Source organism: Myotis daubentonii, chromosome X (assembly GCF_963259705.1).
Source record: "Myotis daubentonii chromosome X, mMyoDau2.1, whole genome shotgun sequence".
Classification (NCBI taxonomy): Eukaryota; Metazoa; Chordata; class Mammalia; order Chiroptera; family Vespertilionidae; genus Myotis; species Myotis daubentonii.
Window position 1 is genome coordinate 126,494,221 of NC_081861.1, and position 16,798 is coordinate 126,511,018.

Consider the following 16,798-nt stretch of genomic DNA (forward strand, 5'->3'; position numbering starts at 1 on the left):
TTGTTTGTTTTTAAAAAAAGATAGTATGTGGCTGTGCTTAAGTTTATATAAAAATAGCATCTTTACAACTATACTGAAATTTAATCCTACAAAAGGTAACAGAATATATCACACACACACAAAAACACCCCAAAACAAAAACAATACTTTTGAAAGGGAAACAATGTAAATTTATTTCAGGAACTCATATTACAAAAGGTCCTCTGGGTCATTTTACCACACTAAAATAACAAAGTTGTTAAAATACAGCACATTACAGTATAAAACTTGAAATAATTCCTATGAAATAATTCCTAAAGTCATTGGTGTTATAGCTATCTCTATAAGAAGTGCTTTTCGCCCTAACTGGTTTGGCTCAGTGGATAGAGCATCGGCCTGTGGACTGAAAGGTCCCAGGTTTGATTCCGGTCAAGGGCATGTACCTTGGTTGCGGGCACATACCCAGTAGGGGGTGTGCAGGAGGCAGCTGATTGATGTTTCTCTCCCATCAACGTTTCTGACTCTCTATCCCTCTCCCTTCCTCTCTGTCAAAAATCAATAAAATATATTTTTAAAAAAGAAGTGCTTTTCCTTCCCAATATAGTCAAAGTTTAATTATAAGGTTGACTATATTTAAGTCTTTTTTCCTCTTCATCTCTTCAGTTCCCTTGTTAATATGATCTGTACAGTATTTTGTATGATCTGAACTATATGATCCAGGAAGTGAGGTTGGGGAAAGTAGACCTTGCATTGGTGAAGGAGGTAAAAATCTTTTTGATATAGGCCATATACCAGGATTTGTTTCATCTGGTTGTGGAAAGGGAGGGCCCAGAGTTTCTTGGTCTTTAGTTAACTAGGGTAAAAAGTTAGGATTGTGATGGTTGAAAGCTCATTTTCAAGCAAGTGAACCACCATGTTGAGGTAGAGGAGATCCTAGAGGAGAAGAGTTCATATAAGGTGGCACCTGAGCAATAATCTATCCAGGGGAAAAGTTACTGTTACTGGGTATAAAGTCATGGGTGGAGGTGGCTGATCCATTGTGCTTATGTGGCACACATTGCCTAGGACAGCGGTCACCAACCGGTGGTCTGAGGACCACTGGTGGTCCGTGAGGCCCAAAAGGTTGGCGACCGCTGGCCTAGGAGGTGCAGACAGCATGCTGTACTGCTCTGGTGGAATTTGACTCACATGGTCCTTGACCAGCAGCATTACAGGACTATCAGCTGTTGATGAGGAAATACAAGGATGAACCTTTTCCAGTGGAGCACAAGTAACAAGTTTTTCAGTTTCCCTATGGCAATGGTTGATATGAGCTTATAAGTCTCTTTGAGAAAAATGTTTTCTTGCATCCTTGGACAGCGCTACACGTGAAGAGAGAACTGCATGCTCAATTTGCAGCACAGGAACACTACAGCCTGAACACAATCTCCACTTTCAGGGGGATTTTGTTTTGTTTGTTTGTTTTTGCATAAGTTAGCACAGTCATAGCAAAAAGCATGCTTGCAAGGAATCATGTGCCCACAGATTTTAATAGGAAAATCAAATTTGTCACAGAAATGAACTGGTGAATCATCCCTTTTACCTATGATGTTCACCTTAAAGTCTTCCCAAAAGCATTCAGGAAAAATTTTCTGTTTTCTCAACAGTTCACCTCCATTAGAGTCAGACCCTTCTTGGTTATATTCAAATTCTTCACCAGCAGACCTCCTATTCAGTCCTTAGAGTTTGGCATGCAAATCTGCCTTTTGGTCACCTGCTTGAAAATGAACTTTAAAGGAATTCTTCAAAGATCAAGGCCACACAAGGATCCAAAACTCTCAGCACCTGGTAATCAATTCTCAGCATCTGTGGGGTCCATGTTGGCATAATGGAGCCCATTATGTAGCCCAGGAGACAGAGGTTAAATAAGATCTCACTCCCAACCTATGTAGCTATGACCTCCAAGGGCTTTCTTCCTCTCCCCTTCCCTATCACACCCCTCTGAGGAGGGAGTCAGGCATAGTTTGGACAAGGGGAAAAGAAGCTTCGGTGTTCAGGTTGCAAAGGCTCCTCTTCATGTGCCATAAGAGAAAGTGGTCTTTAACTGGAAAAGAGACTGATGGGAACAGGGAAGTAGGCACAGCCAAAAGAATAAGTTCCCAGCAGGTCCCACAGAGCATTGCCTTCTGGGATATCCTGATTTTTATCCGACTGCATTTTTTAAACTGCCTTAAATCTCATGATGGTATATGTGTGCATGTGTGAGAATGTGTATGTGTACACATATATGTATATGTGTATATACATATGTACACAGGTATATACACTGAGTGGCCAGATTATTATGACCACCCAATCAGTACTTCATTGACACTTCCAAAAATACTGAATATTTAAAACTTCCTAAGCAAATACTCTCAAGGTTTTATTATTATTATTATTATTATTATTATTATTATTATTTGCATAACTAATTCACTTCATTGTACTGATGGGGTGGTCATAATAATCTGGCAGGTCATAATAATCTGGCCACTCAGTGTATATGTACATATACACACACACATCTTTAAGATTTTGTCATGATACAATTAATTTAAAATCATCTTTGTCTTGAGGAAAGGAATACCATATTAATCTTACAAAGGAAGAGTCATATAAAAAGTAATTAAAATGGTAATTTCACAGGGGCTAGACATTTGGTATCCTTGCTTAAAGAATGATGATGGGAATTTAGGCCAAATTTCCTCAGGTTTCACCTTCCTGCAGGTAGAAACAGGACCTCAAAAATAATCACTTGGCTCCACCCCGACCTCAGGGGGTCTCTCCTGAAGACATTCACCTTTTTGGCTATGTCAACTGTCAAGTATCCACAGAAAACACCAGGGGAAAAATCACTGATCAATCAGAGAAAGTTTTTAAAACTTAACTGCAGTATAGAAAAACACTGCCTTAACAGAATCTAAATAGTGTCTTAGAAGAAGGATGATAGCAGGCTAGAATCTCCGGGACTGGGCTGGCTGATTTCAGGGCAGGTCTTTAAAGGTTAATTGGGCAGGTTTTATAACATGACAGCTATAGATTGGTAGGCACAGGGAGGTGAGAATACTGAAGTGAATATTAACGGGGACCAGGTTATTCTTGTTAAGTAAACTCTTTTCTTTGGTTCATGATTTTATCTTTTAGGAAAAAGTATTTCCTGGAAAAAATCACTAAGTTTTGCTTATTAGAATTATTTAACACTAGAGGCCTGGTGCACAGGTGGGGTCCCTTGGCCTGGCCGGTGATTGGGACCAATGGGGGGCAGGAGGCAGCCGGCTGGGGAGAGGGACCGTGGGAGGTTGGCTGTGGGAGCGTACTGACCACCAGGGGGCAGCTCCTGTGTTGAGCATCTGCCCCCTGGTGGTCAGTGCGCATCATAGCAACTGGTTGACCGGTCATTCAGTTGCTTAAGCTTTTATATATATAGATAGAAACAGAAAACTATCCCCAGTCCCATTACTGTTCTGCATGATGACAGGAAATTATGTTGGTTTACTTTTCTCTGGTCTGGCTTGTTGGACTGTTGGTTCTTGGCTACACCAATGGCAAAAGCACAATAATGCCATGAGGTACCACAGGCACCAGTACCCACCAATGACCAAAGTCACTGCTGCCCCAGGAAAGAAACAATACTCACCGGAGGTGCTGCTGAGTCCAAGAAGAACAATGCACTTCCTTCCCCTCTTTCCTTTCACTCTATTACATGGACTACAAAGCACTTCAGACTCAGCATTTCCAGTGTGTTAAAGAGGTTTTGCTGAAATCGCTCTTTTAATATTTACTTGCTCTTAACGATTGCCCCTGACAAAGACTCAGGTCGTGCAAACTGATGGTGGGTGGTTTAAATTTGAATGTTTAATGCCATTCACCTCTGCCACCTCCTCTATTTCTTGAGCCTTTTCAGTATTCCAGCAATGCTACCTTCTCTTAGGACCATTCACTCTCAGAAGGCAACTTCATCCCCCATGCAAATGCATTCCTCACGGGCCCATCTCATGGAGTCTCCACCTAACCTACCTAAACTCTACAGCCATCACACTTTATTCTCTTAAGCCAGGCCTCCTATTACATGTTGATTTAAATTGTATTAACGTGAAATTTTGTTGGTTTTTTTTAAAGCTGTATTTTTTAATAAGCCAAAGTGGCTCTTACCAATATATGGATGTTCTACCCCTATTATAACTGGCAAGTCAAAATTCTGAGCAAAAACTAAAACATAGCATTAAGACATATGCAAATGTTCCTCTTTTACAATTACTATTACTTGTTTGCCAGGCAGTTTATGAGGGTTCAGTATTTTTTTCATTGATGTGCATATAATTCAAAGACCATGAATACAAAGGGGGGAAAGTCTGTCAAATATAATGTCCATACTTCTTTCCTTTCCCAGAACCAGTGTTTTTCTGTCTAAATTGAGACATTTCTCATATGACAAAATGTCCTTACACCTGACCCTGAGGGGAAAAAAAGCCAGCTTTCTTTCCTAGTTGGCTAAATTTGCTTTTGCTGCTCATTGGGTCTACTTCAAATTATTTTGTAATAAATTCTAAGCTCAGCCTTTGCGTCATGAAAGTATTCTTCACTATAGACAAGTGATGTTAACTTCTAGTCTAGACATCCAACACCCAGGAGCTGCTCTGGTTCAGCACTTGCAATAGCTCTGCTTACAGTATGTGCTTCTTTATAGCTGGGAGCTATAGCTGGGACCTGAAAGCCCTTAATAAATATTATTTGGTGAAATTGTTGATAAAATAAAAGGTACTGACCTTCCATTTATCCCCATCAGATTTAAGAAGCTATCTTGCTATACTTGAAAAGCTGCCATTACAAATTGATCCCTATTTAGTGCTTTTAAACAAAAAGTTAAATGGGCTTCCATTCAGCCACCTCCTTTAGGGCAAAGCGATTCTGTCCTTCAATATCATTCTCTTAAAAGTTCCTAGACTTACATTGGATTGACAAAAGATTCAGTGTCAGCCTATAACAGTGACTGGGTATCAAAATATTTGGGTTTGGAGATTTAGAAGAAATTGCATCTTTTGAAATTGCTTGGACTCATGGAGGCCTGTCTGAATTCGACTGCTTCAAAAAAAATCTAAATGAGGTTGGCGATGAAGAATTATGGACTGCACAATGAAGATCAACGTGCACAATTAATGCTGGGAAACAGGATGAGACATCTCCGTTTAAGCCACGTTGCCATCTGGCCCAGACGCAGTCATTCTACCAGAGTGACACCAAAGGTCAGCGGGAGCGAGAGCCGTATGTCCCTCTGCCAGGCTCCTGGATTTTATTTCTCATTTAAGGGAATCTGATCTGTCATTCTTCTGGCTCCTGTGGGCTTTAAATTCACATAATCAACATATCACTGCCAGAGACTTAGTAATAGCTGAGGCAGTTTAAAGGTGAGTGGAGAATAATTGTGCTCCCAAGCCAGATGCCTTCAGTTTTGCAAAGAAATAAAAAGTCCATCTCTGGTCCAAAAAGTAAAGCAAATTGCCCTGTTTGAAAAAGACCTTGGCTGTCCTCCCAAATGTGCCAGTAGCTATATTTTATGTCCAAGGAGGGCTGGCCCTTTGCAAAAGTTTAGAGCAGTGGTTCTCAAAATGTGGTGCACAGACCCCTAGGGATTCCCAAGGTTCTTTCTGAGGGTCCCTCGGGTCAAAACATCAATACTAGTAGGATGTTATGTGCTGTTTGACATTTGCAATGATGTTACAAAAGCAATGGTGGGTAGTACTGCTGACATCTTAGCACTAAGCCAGGAAAAGGTACCAAACTATACCAGTCATCGCTGTATTTTTTACTGCCACACAGTAAAAAGAAAATAGCAGTTCCGTTTAAGAATGTCCTTGATGAAACTCTAAAAGTTATTAACTTATTAAATCTAAACCCTGAAGTCCTTATCTTTTTCATCGTTTGTGTGACAACATAGAAAGTACTCATTGCCGAAACCGGTTTGGCTCAGTGGATAGAGCATCAGCTTGCGGACTGAAAGGTCCCAAGTTCGATTCCGGTCAAGGGCATGTACCTGGGTTGCAGGCATGTACCTGGGTTGCGGGCACATCCCCAGTGGGAGATGTGCAGGAGGCAGCTGATCGATGTTTCTCTCTCATCGATGTTTCTAACTCTCTATCTCTCTCCCTTCCTCTCTGTAAAAAATCAATAAAAAATATATTTAAAAAAAAATAAAAAATAAAAAAAAAAGAAAGTACTCATAAAGCACTTTTGCTGCATACCAAAGGACAATGGCCGTCTCAAGGAAAAGCATTTATGTTGCCATTTGAGATGGAAGGTGAACTATCTGCTTGTTTCGTGGAACACTATTTTCACTTGAAAGAGCAAGTGACAAACTATGGCTATTCAACCTTGGGTATTTGGCAGATATTTTCTCAAAAATGAACAAAGTTAGCCTGTCACTTCAAGAAAAGCAACTGACAATATTTATTGCCAATTATAAAATTCAAGCTTTTGAATGAAAATTAGAATTTTGAAAATCATGCACCTGTCACCAGGATCCTGACAGCTTCCTAGTACTTATATGATGAGATCAGTGGTGATTAATAATGAATGTATTTTTTAATTGTATGATAAAATGTGTCAACATTTAGAAGTTCTTCATAACTCAGTGAACCAATATTTTCCAGTGGTTGATGTTATAAAATCATGCATGATTAAAAGACCCATTTAAAATCAAGACAACAATGAATTTTAATGTAACAGAGTATGAAAGTTTCATTAATATGCTTCAGATTCCATATTGCAAATAACCTTTAAGAAATTATCACTTGTTGAGTTTGAGTTTAGTTTCAAAGAAAACTATACACAATTATCTAAAAGGCTATTCAAATGCCCTTCCCTTCTCCAACAAATCTATAAGAACCTAAATTTTCTTCATTTATTCCACCAAAACCAAATATCACAAAAGATTGAATGCAGAAGCAGATATGAGAATCAGGATGTCTTCTATTTAACTAGACATTACAAAGATTTAAAAAATTTTACAACAATGCTGCTCTTCTCAGTAATTTTTTCCTTTGGGGAAATATATTTTCATAAAAGTGTGTTGATTTATTATTATGTTTAAATTAAATAATAAAAATATATTTTTAAAATTTCTCGATAGATATACTCCATATAATCAACAACTCCTTGTGGTCATCAATATTTAAGAGGGTACAGGAATCCTGAGTAAAATGTTTGAGAACTGCTGCTCTTGGTGATCTTTAACATATTTTCACCTTCCCTCTCAGAGACACGCCACCTCTCCTTACATTAACTCCCCCAAACTCTCTCTCATGCAAATTGAATTGCCCAAAAGGTCTCAGATGGTCCCCATCTTCAAAATAAGCAGATGGTGGTATGTGAAGGGAAAGAAAGATCAAGATCACTTAAAACACCAAATACTGTGCTATGAATCTAATATATGGTACCTCATTTAATCTTCACAACAGCCCTATGAAATGATGACGATGATGATGATGATGATGATGATGATGATGATGATGATGATAATGTGCCCAAATAAAGGGGCATGGGGACACATGGGGAGCTAATGTTATTGCAAGGGTCAACAAAACCACAGGTTCACTAAGAATTATCTGTAGACCAAACAAATAAAGGGTGTCCCAAAATTCACGCAAGAAGTAATTTTGATAGAAAACAGAGGTTTATTATTAAAAATTGTACGTTTTTTATCTATTCATAAAGTATACAGTACAGGGTTATGTATGGAATAGCATATTGGGTGAATGGATTATCATGTCGCGATAGCGAGCACCATTAACTGTTACTGCCTGAGCAGCCACATTTTCGAAGAATGGTCCGATGATGCCTCCAGCCCCAAATCCGCACCAAACAGTGACACGTTGTGGATGCATTTGTTTCTCAACAATCACTCGTGGATTTTCTGAACCTCAAATGCGACAATTTTATCGATTAACCAAGCCATCAAGATGAAAATGAGCCTCATCGAAATTCAGCCACATTTATGCAAAACGGTCATGGAAAAGTTCAACAAAAGAGTGCGTATGTGCCAGCAAAGCTGTGGAGGCCATTTACCCGATATGCTACTCCATACATAACCCTATACTGTATACTTTATGAATCAATAAAAAATTTACAATTTTTAATTATAAACCTGTATTTTATATCAAAATTACTTCTTGCATGAATTTTGGGACACCCTTTAAAAGCATCTTACAAATACCACACTACTAATTTTCAAATATAGGTGGGTACTGCTAGATTGAAATAAAACTTCATTGTAAAGCATTATTAAATTCACAAAAGCTTCTGGTCATTATAGTTTTTTTAAAAAAATTCAATCAATGAATCACAAAACATGTGGGAGATAAAATATTTTTGACAGTGTAAAGGGAACAAAGGGATCCTCATCTTTGAAAAATATTGAGAATCACTGCACTGTAGCGTTATAACTATACTGAATCCACAGCAAATTTAGTACTTTCAGGACAATGCTAAGCTGTTTAGAGTGACATCTTCATTGCTAAAAACTCACTTTTGCCATCAAAGCATTTAAAACTCTAGACAGGGAAGTCAATAAACACATATGAAAGCCAACAGCCTGGTACGGTACAGGGTTGAATGAAGGAAATCAACAGAAAGTGCCATGAGAGTTCTGGGGACATAGAGGACTTCTAGCTGAGATCTTCAATGAACTAATACTGGATCTGCATCTTTAAAGATCGAACTTAAATGAGCAGAGAGGAGAGTGACTGGTTTTCCAAAGGAATGACCTGGACAAAAACTCATGTGGGGAGCAGTTATATTCCAAGGGCAAGATACTTGGCTCAATATAGGGGTCATATAAGGAAACAGTTGGGAAATACAGTTGGGAAAATAGTTTAGGGCCAAATGTTGGGGGACCTGAATGGACTAATGAGGGATATAACATCCTATAGGCAATTAAAAAATCATTGAATAAAGATATAAAAAATGGAGCAGAGTGAAGTGTAGATTGGTAAACTGAGACAGAAATCAGAAAGTCCTATGAGGAAGCAATTTAGGGCTGAAATTGTTCAGGTCTGATTGTGAAATAGAAGCCAAAAAGAATGTGTATGTGGGAGACATTGCAAGGTCAGTCTGAATGGCAGCAGGCAATGGAGAGGAGGAAAAGATTTCCAAGTTTTTCAAGCCCAACAGATTATCACATGGTCCAATTAGGGAGGAACCATTTGGCCTGGGGCACATCTACTTACTCAACATCCCCATAAGTTTGGTCCTGGTCCACCAGAAAGTCTGAGGCCTTTGTTTTAGTGACATGGAGAAACTTTGTCTGAGTCCGAAAAAGAAATCAGAACGGTATCCCAAACTCATTACTAATCAATTCTTCAGCTGTTTGGAAGATGCCTACTTTTCCCCACCCTATGACAGTGAGACTTGAACTTGAATGCTGCAGTTGCTCACTCACTACCCTGGCCCATATCTAGGCTGTTCCCTTCACTGAACAAGTTGATGGATTCTCCCTGGGCTTTTGGACCAGCAAGGCCTTTGAACTTAGCTTTGTTTTTAAAGGACATTACCTTGGACTGGGAACCTTGGTTTTGTACTGTCCCATGACTCAATTACACTTGACTTTACTCCACAGCTGTGCAGAAGAGGCACCTGTTTGGGCTCCCTGTTGTTTTCCACACCCTGTTTAACTCTACCTTTTTCCGTCAGATGGAGAACAAGATCAACTAGGCTTTTTGCATAGTACTAGGTCCAGTTCTGAAAAGTCTTTGGCAATAGTTAAAAGTAAAGGGATCAGAGAAATGACAAGGAGGAGGACAAGGAAAAAGCTTAAGATAAACATTTTCATTCCAGAGAAGGGGAAGGAGGGTGGCATAATGATGATGAAACAATTGTCTTCAGGTACAGAAAAGTCTCTGTTGGAGAGAAGCGTGATTGTTCTCCCCTCAGGCCAAGGGCCAGCTAAGGGGAGCCAAGGGCTTAGTTAGAGGATGGGGGATTTATAGAAGATAAAAGAATTTCTTAGACAAATGCAGAAATGGGTTTCAGAGGAGTTTAGTGTAATTACCTTTGCAGGACATGGCTAAGAATAGTACAGCTCCTCTGGCAGCCGGATGGCAAAGAGGTGTTCTGTGGAAAGCAGAAGGTGAACTGGGGTTATTTCTTGTTGCCCTTTCCAGAACTCCCCCCCCCCCCCACACACACACACACTTCTTTTATGGTTTTATGGTAGAAATAGAAATTTCCAAACTTGGTTAAGCCCCCATGGAAGAACTCTGAATCCTTCTTCAGAGCAAAGGCTCTGGGCCAATTCCTGATATTTTTAGAATAAAATCAGCTAGTAAAGCTGTTGCCCCAGTGGTCACCAGAGCACTGTGGTGTTGATAATTCCAAAAGCCATAGAGCCAATTTCTGACTAAATGATATCCTACGCAGCCTAAAAAATTGTTTCTTTAACTGAAGGGTTGCATGGCTGGTTTTTAATTAGAATGGATTAATACAGTGTTCCCATTTACAAAAAACCAAAATTGAAAGGAAGGAAATGCAACAAGGTAATTCAAGTAAGGAAAATATTCTCCAGGACCTCTCCCACCCAAATATAACCTTAAAAAGAAAGAAAAAATAAAATAAAATAATTATTCTTTATATACCTAGACACTCTCTATATCTAAAATCTCACAGGTATCACATAGTTGTGTAAGTTTCATATATACATATATGTATATATGTATGTATGTATATATGTATATATGTGTATTTATCCATATATGTGTATACATATTTTATACCTATGTAATCATACAACCACATGCACAAATTGATTTTTGTGTATAACAGTATATGACAGTGTATATAGGTACCACTTTTATTCTATTTTCAGAATGGCACTAACACAGGGTTTCTCAGATAAACTACCTTTTTCCCTCTCAACTGGCTCATTTTGAAAATTAAGAATTTTGCATGCTAGTGCATAAGATGGTCTACATGATGTTTCACTGGAAAAATATGAAATGTGTCATTGAGTTTTCATTCTAAGAAGCATACCCAGACTAGTCTCTTACCTACATTCCTACAACAAATGCAGGATTACCCAAGAGTACCAACAAAGCAAGAGCTCAAAAAGTGAGTAGAAAAAAATTTTTTGGAAGAATATGATATTCATTATTTCCCTCAAAATGCATCAAATTAGTTATTCTGGGGGAAAATCAGAACTTACGTGGATTTCCTTATATTTATTTTACCGTTTAAAAAAACTTTATAGTGCTGCCCAGCCAGTGTGGCTCTGGGGTTGAGTATAGACTTATGAACCTGGAGGTCACCAGCTTGATTCCCGGTCAGGGCACATGCCTGGGTTGCAGGCTCGATTACCAGTGTGGGGCATGCAGGAGACAGCTGATCAATGATTCTCTCTCATCATTGATGTTTTATCTCTCCCTCTCCCTTCCTCTCTGAAATCAATAAAAATATATATCTTTAAAAAACTTTATAGTGAAATATACATCTATAAAAGTATACAAATCATTAATGTAAGTAACATTCAGATTAAGAAATCTAATAGTATCAGTATTTCAAAAGCCACACTTGTGGGACCTTTCAGTCACTTACCTTAAAAAATCAATCATTGCCCTGACTTCTAATGGCATACATTAGTTTTGCATATTTTTATGTTTCACATAAATAGATTCACAAAGTATGTTCTTTTTATGTCTGGTGTCTTTTGTCTAGAATTATGTTTGTGAGAAACACTCATATGTGTGTAGTTGTAGTTTGTACATTCTTGACTTTGTAGACTAGTGTTCAGTTATTTCCTTTACTGTTGGGCATTTGGACAGTTTCCAGTTTTAAACTATTATAAATAGTGCTTCTATGAACATTCTTCTACATGTCTTTTGGTGAGCATGTTTGCATTTATGTTGGGAATACATTATATTGAACAATAAGAAATTGCCAATATTCAACCATTTTGACCTATTAAGATAATAGCTTAATACCTAGAAATAAAATTACCATGTCATAGGATACATGTATATTTTAACTTTAGAAGATATTGCCTAATCGCTTTCCAAAGTGCCTGTACCTGTTTATAATCACAACAGCAGTATGTAAGAATTCTGCTTATGTAAATTCTTTGTTTCTATTTTAGCCATTCCACAGAGAGAGGTGTATAAATAAATCACATTGTAGTTTTAATTTGCATTTCCTTAATTACTAGTAAATTTAAATACCTTTTCATAGATTTGTTGGAAATTTGGATATCCTTTTGTGTGAACAAGTTCAAGTAATCTGCCCAATTTCCCATTGAGTTGTCTTCCATATTCATTTGTTATTATTATTTTGATTTCACAGCTGAGAGAATTGTAATTTTTTTCATTACCGACCTTTATAAATATTTTTATCCAGTTCTGTTCCCAAAGAACCCTGTGTTCACCTCTATTCTATGATATATTAAACTGCTGAAATATTTTCATGTTCTTTTCCTTATGAATTGTTAAATAATTTTTAAATCATTAAATAATTGGGAGCTACAACTCTTATTCATCATTGTATTCCCAGTCCTAGATAATACCTAAAAAGTGATTCAGTAAATACTTGTTCAGTTACCTGATACGCATTTGACATTGTATTTTTCCTAAATTTGTGTTAATTTTCTATACTCTTGTATGAAGCTTATTCCAGCAAGGAAAATTGTATGAAATAGAGCATTCTGACTGTCTCTACTTCCTTACAAAAGAACAACACTAGTTACACAAGTACAAAGATGAGGATCAGAGCAGAGCAATAAAATTCTCCATTCTCCATTAAAATAAACAACTACATATACTAAGTAATAAAAATCTCATATAATTGAAAAGAAAAAAATCAAGATCTTAATGAGCAAAAGGCATTGGTATACGGGTAACTTACAGGAAGTGAAAACCCAAAAGTTAATTAATAAAATTAGCAGCCAATTACATTTTTATATATTCAATAGATGCAAAATATTAGTTAAGCTAAAGTTAATAACACCAAAAGCTGATCAGGTTTTGCTAAATGTGGTACCTTCTTATAGTATCCTTCATTACAGTTGTTGGCTTACATATCTATTTCCCCCAATAGACTATAACTTTTTTATGGGCAAGGACCTCTTCTGCTCTGGTTGTGTTATAAAACAATTTTCGAATCCTCATACATACAACTTTGTTAGAAAGCAATTTGTTACTATATTTCAAAAGCCACAAAAGCACATACATCATTCCCCTCTGATCAAATAAATTCACCCTTTGATATTTATTCTAAGAAAACAATCAAGAGGAAAGGGAAAATGTACACATTAAGTTATCTATCTCTGTGTTATTTACAATAGTTAAAAATGAATTCACTAATCAATTTCTAACAATAAAAATGATTGAATAAATCTTCCAAAGATTATTCTGCCATTTAAATGGACTATTATAAAGAACCATGGATGCATGCCAATAATGAATGAAAACAAATAATGCAAAATTATATTATGCTCTGACTAAAATTATACCGTATAATTATGCCTGGATCTAGAGAGCAACATGGAAAAGACAAATACAATAGAAGTAATTGGAAATTTAAAATAGTGGGATTATATAGGAGTTTTGTGTTTTTTTCTTAAAATTTGTTATTGTGCATTTATTATCTCCCCTGCTACATTCCTGGACACAGCCATCTCTCAACAGCCCCCTAATTCATCTTCTTGTTTCTTCTCTGGTTCATCTACAGGCTTAACACAACCAGAATCATCCTGGAAATCATGAGTCAGATCTTTTCACTTTTCTGCTCAAAAGTCTCCAATGGTTTCCATCTCACACAGACTGAAAATAAGAGTTCTTACAATGGTCTACATGACCATCAACAATCTGAATGCCAGTTTTCATTCTGATGGCATCCAGCTACACTAGCCTCCTTGCTGTCCCTCAAAGTCCTAGGGATGCTCCTACCTCAATATTGGGAGTTTTTATTTTATGCAGAATCCAATCTTATCTTTTCTTAGCTATTATAATAAAGCAAACATGCATGAACCTTTGGTGTTTTCTACTTCTCCTAAAGGCATATAACAGTCTTTGGGGAATACATTTAAGATGAAAGGAATATATCTCTGTCCACCTTCCAAAGTTGCCTAGGAATATATCTAGGAGAATGCTAGAGTGGATTTGTCACAGATGCTCTGAGGAAATTTTTACTTATCAACAAGGGCCAAGAAAGAGAGAAGACAAGAAAAAAGAGAACTGGCAACTGGTTAGATCTAGGAAGATGTAAGCTAGGTGAGATGATAGACTAAGAAAGTGGATGGTCCTAATTTCGATAGGGTTATATGAAAACCATGCAAAGACCATTTCAGGCAAAGCAGTAAAAGTCCTGAGACTGAGAGACTAGGAAAAAGCTTAGTAAATTTGAGAAACATAAAGAATACCAGTGTAAAATACCCTGAACAAACTGAGGGCTGCCAGATGGAAGTGGTGGTGGGAGGGATGGGTGAAAAAGGTGAAGGGAGTAAGAATTTACAAAATAGTTGTGGGGATATAAAAATACAAGGAATGTAGTCAGTAATATTTTAATAACAATATATGGTGCCAGGTAGTTACTACAATTATCAGGGGGATCACCTTGTAATTTATATAACTGTCTAACCTCTATGCTGTACATGTGAAACAAATATAAAAGAAAAACAGAATACCAGTGTAACTAGTAAGAAGTAATGAATACATGACAATGGAGGACCTGTAGGTTAGGGTAAGTTGTAATTTTATTGTAAATATAATGGAAAGATCACTGAAGTGTTTTGAAACATGAATGATAATGCTATTATTATGAATTGTTTATGAAGTTTGAGGTTAAAGTCACCAAACTCCTGGATTAATCAAAATGCAATATGACTGCTAGCAATCTGCCTCATGTGTTACAGGCACATGTTAAAGGACAATTTACTTTTTTCTTATTCTGTAATAAATATTACTTCATAGATAACACCCGAACCTGGTGAGGGAGTACCTTCATCATTACTAGCATTTGTAGAGTAGTTTTAATATGCTGGAGGCTTTAAAATGGTTTTTATTCAATGTTCTCAATAAAATTGAGGCACTGAGCTTTCAGTTCCTAAAGAACCTTTTAAGCTTAAAAAGGCTTTTGATTGATTTCTTCCCAACAAGCTATGTGCATTACCTCAAATTCAATCTGCGCAGGAGCCTGCATATGTGTGCAAATGAGGGTTGAAATGTGAATCTCCAAGGACGGAACTTGGCCCTTGTAGGAAAGCAAAAATTTCCTCAGAGCATCTGTGACAAATCCACTCTAGCATTCTCCTAGACGTATTCCTAGGCCACTTTGGAAGGTGGGCAGAGATACTAGTACATTCCTTTCATCTTAAATGTATTCTCCAAAGACTAAATTATATGTCTTTAGGAGAAATGGATAATACCAAATGTTTACTCTTGCTTGTTTTATTAAAATAGCTAAGAAAAAATAAGACTGGATTCTGTGTAAAATAAAGTGTCCCAATATTCAGCAGTTTAAAGCTTTAGACTTTTTACTTACAGATATTGCTGTCTACAGACAATAATTCAGTACAGAACTATATCTATAGCACTTCTTTCAAAACAAATGTTTATTATATTTTCCCATTAGAAAACAAAATGTAGGCTTCCAGTTACTCGGATATCAATCTATTCTGCTTCTAACAAAAAAAGATACTAAAAATATTTTTAAAGACATAAGCTCACACGGGCAAAAAGAAAAGACCCCTACCAGAAGCAAGCTGAAGTACCCTGTAGAATACCAGAAGGCCTCAGGCTTTGGAAGCTTTAATTAACAGTGAATGTCAGTATACATGATAGGGTTAAACACAGGGTGACTACTGAAAAGTCTGTAACTGAACTTACAGGCCCTCAGCTCCCTACAGGCAAGATAGCAAAGGTTTTATTCTCTGGAGAAGATGACCTGGAGACATTCTGGTTTCACAAGACCACACAGAGAGCACAGGCAATCATAAGGCTGAACACAGGTAAATCAACTGAACTGGAGAGTTATTTCAGCCCAGAAATTCAGGACTTAGGGTCACCACAACTATACGTTTGCCTATTGGAGTGCATGGATAAAACTAGATTCAAACCTGGCCCTGCTGTTTGCTAGCAAAATAATCATGGGCAAGCCAATGACCCTTCCAAGCTTCGGTTGCCTTACTTATAAAATGGGAATGATAACAGGATATCAGAGCTGCTGTAATAATTAAATTAAATATAGCATTTAGTGCATGTCTGGCAGGCACATGGTACATGCTCACTAAATAGAGGCTAACATCATCAGTGTAGAACAGGTTCTGGGGCGCTTTCTGAAAGACTCAATATGGAACTACCATCAAGTACAAATACCTGTAATCTGATTCCTGTCTATGGAACATAACCTGAAATCCTAATAAGTTCAAGGTCAATATCAGGTTTGTGAATATTGTCCCATGTGCTCAAAAGAGCTTTGAAGTCAGACAAAATCAACTTTATTCCTAGCTCCTCCAATAACTGATGTGGTCTTGGCAAGCCATGCAAGCATTCCTCACCTGTGAAGTGAAGACACAGTAAGTAGTTGCAAGACTGTTGTGAAGATTAAGCTATAATGCATGCTAGACACTAGCAGAGTGCCAAGGACATGGTGGGTGTCCAGAACTGAGAGCCCTTTTTATCGTGATCATTATTAGGGGGGAAAAATTTACAAATGCCAACTAAAAACCTGGACGATTTTGGAAAAAAATGTGCTCTGGGCTATGTTTTTTTCTTCATCAAATGTCACTGGAGGTGAGGATTGTGTGATTGTTACCAGGGAACTG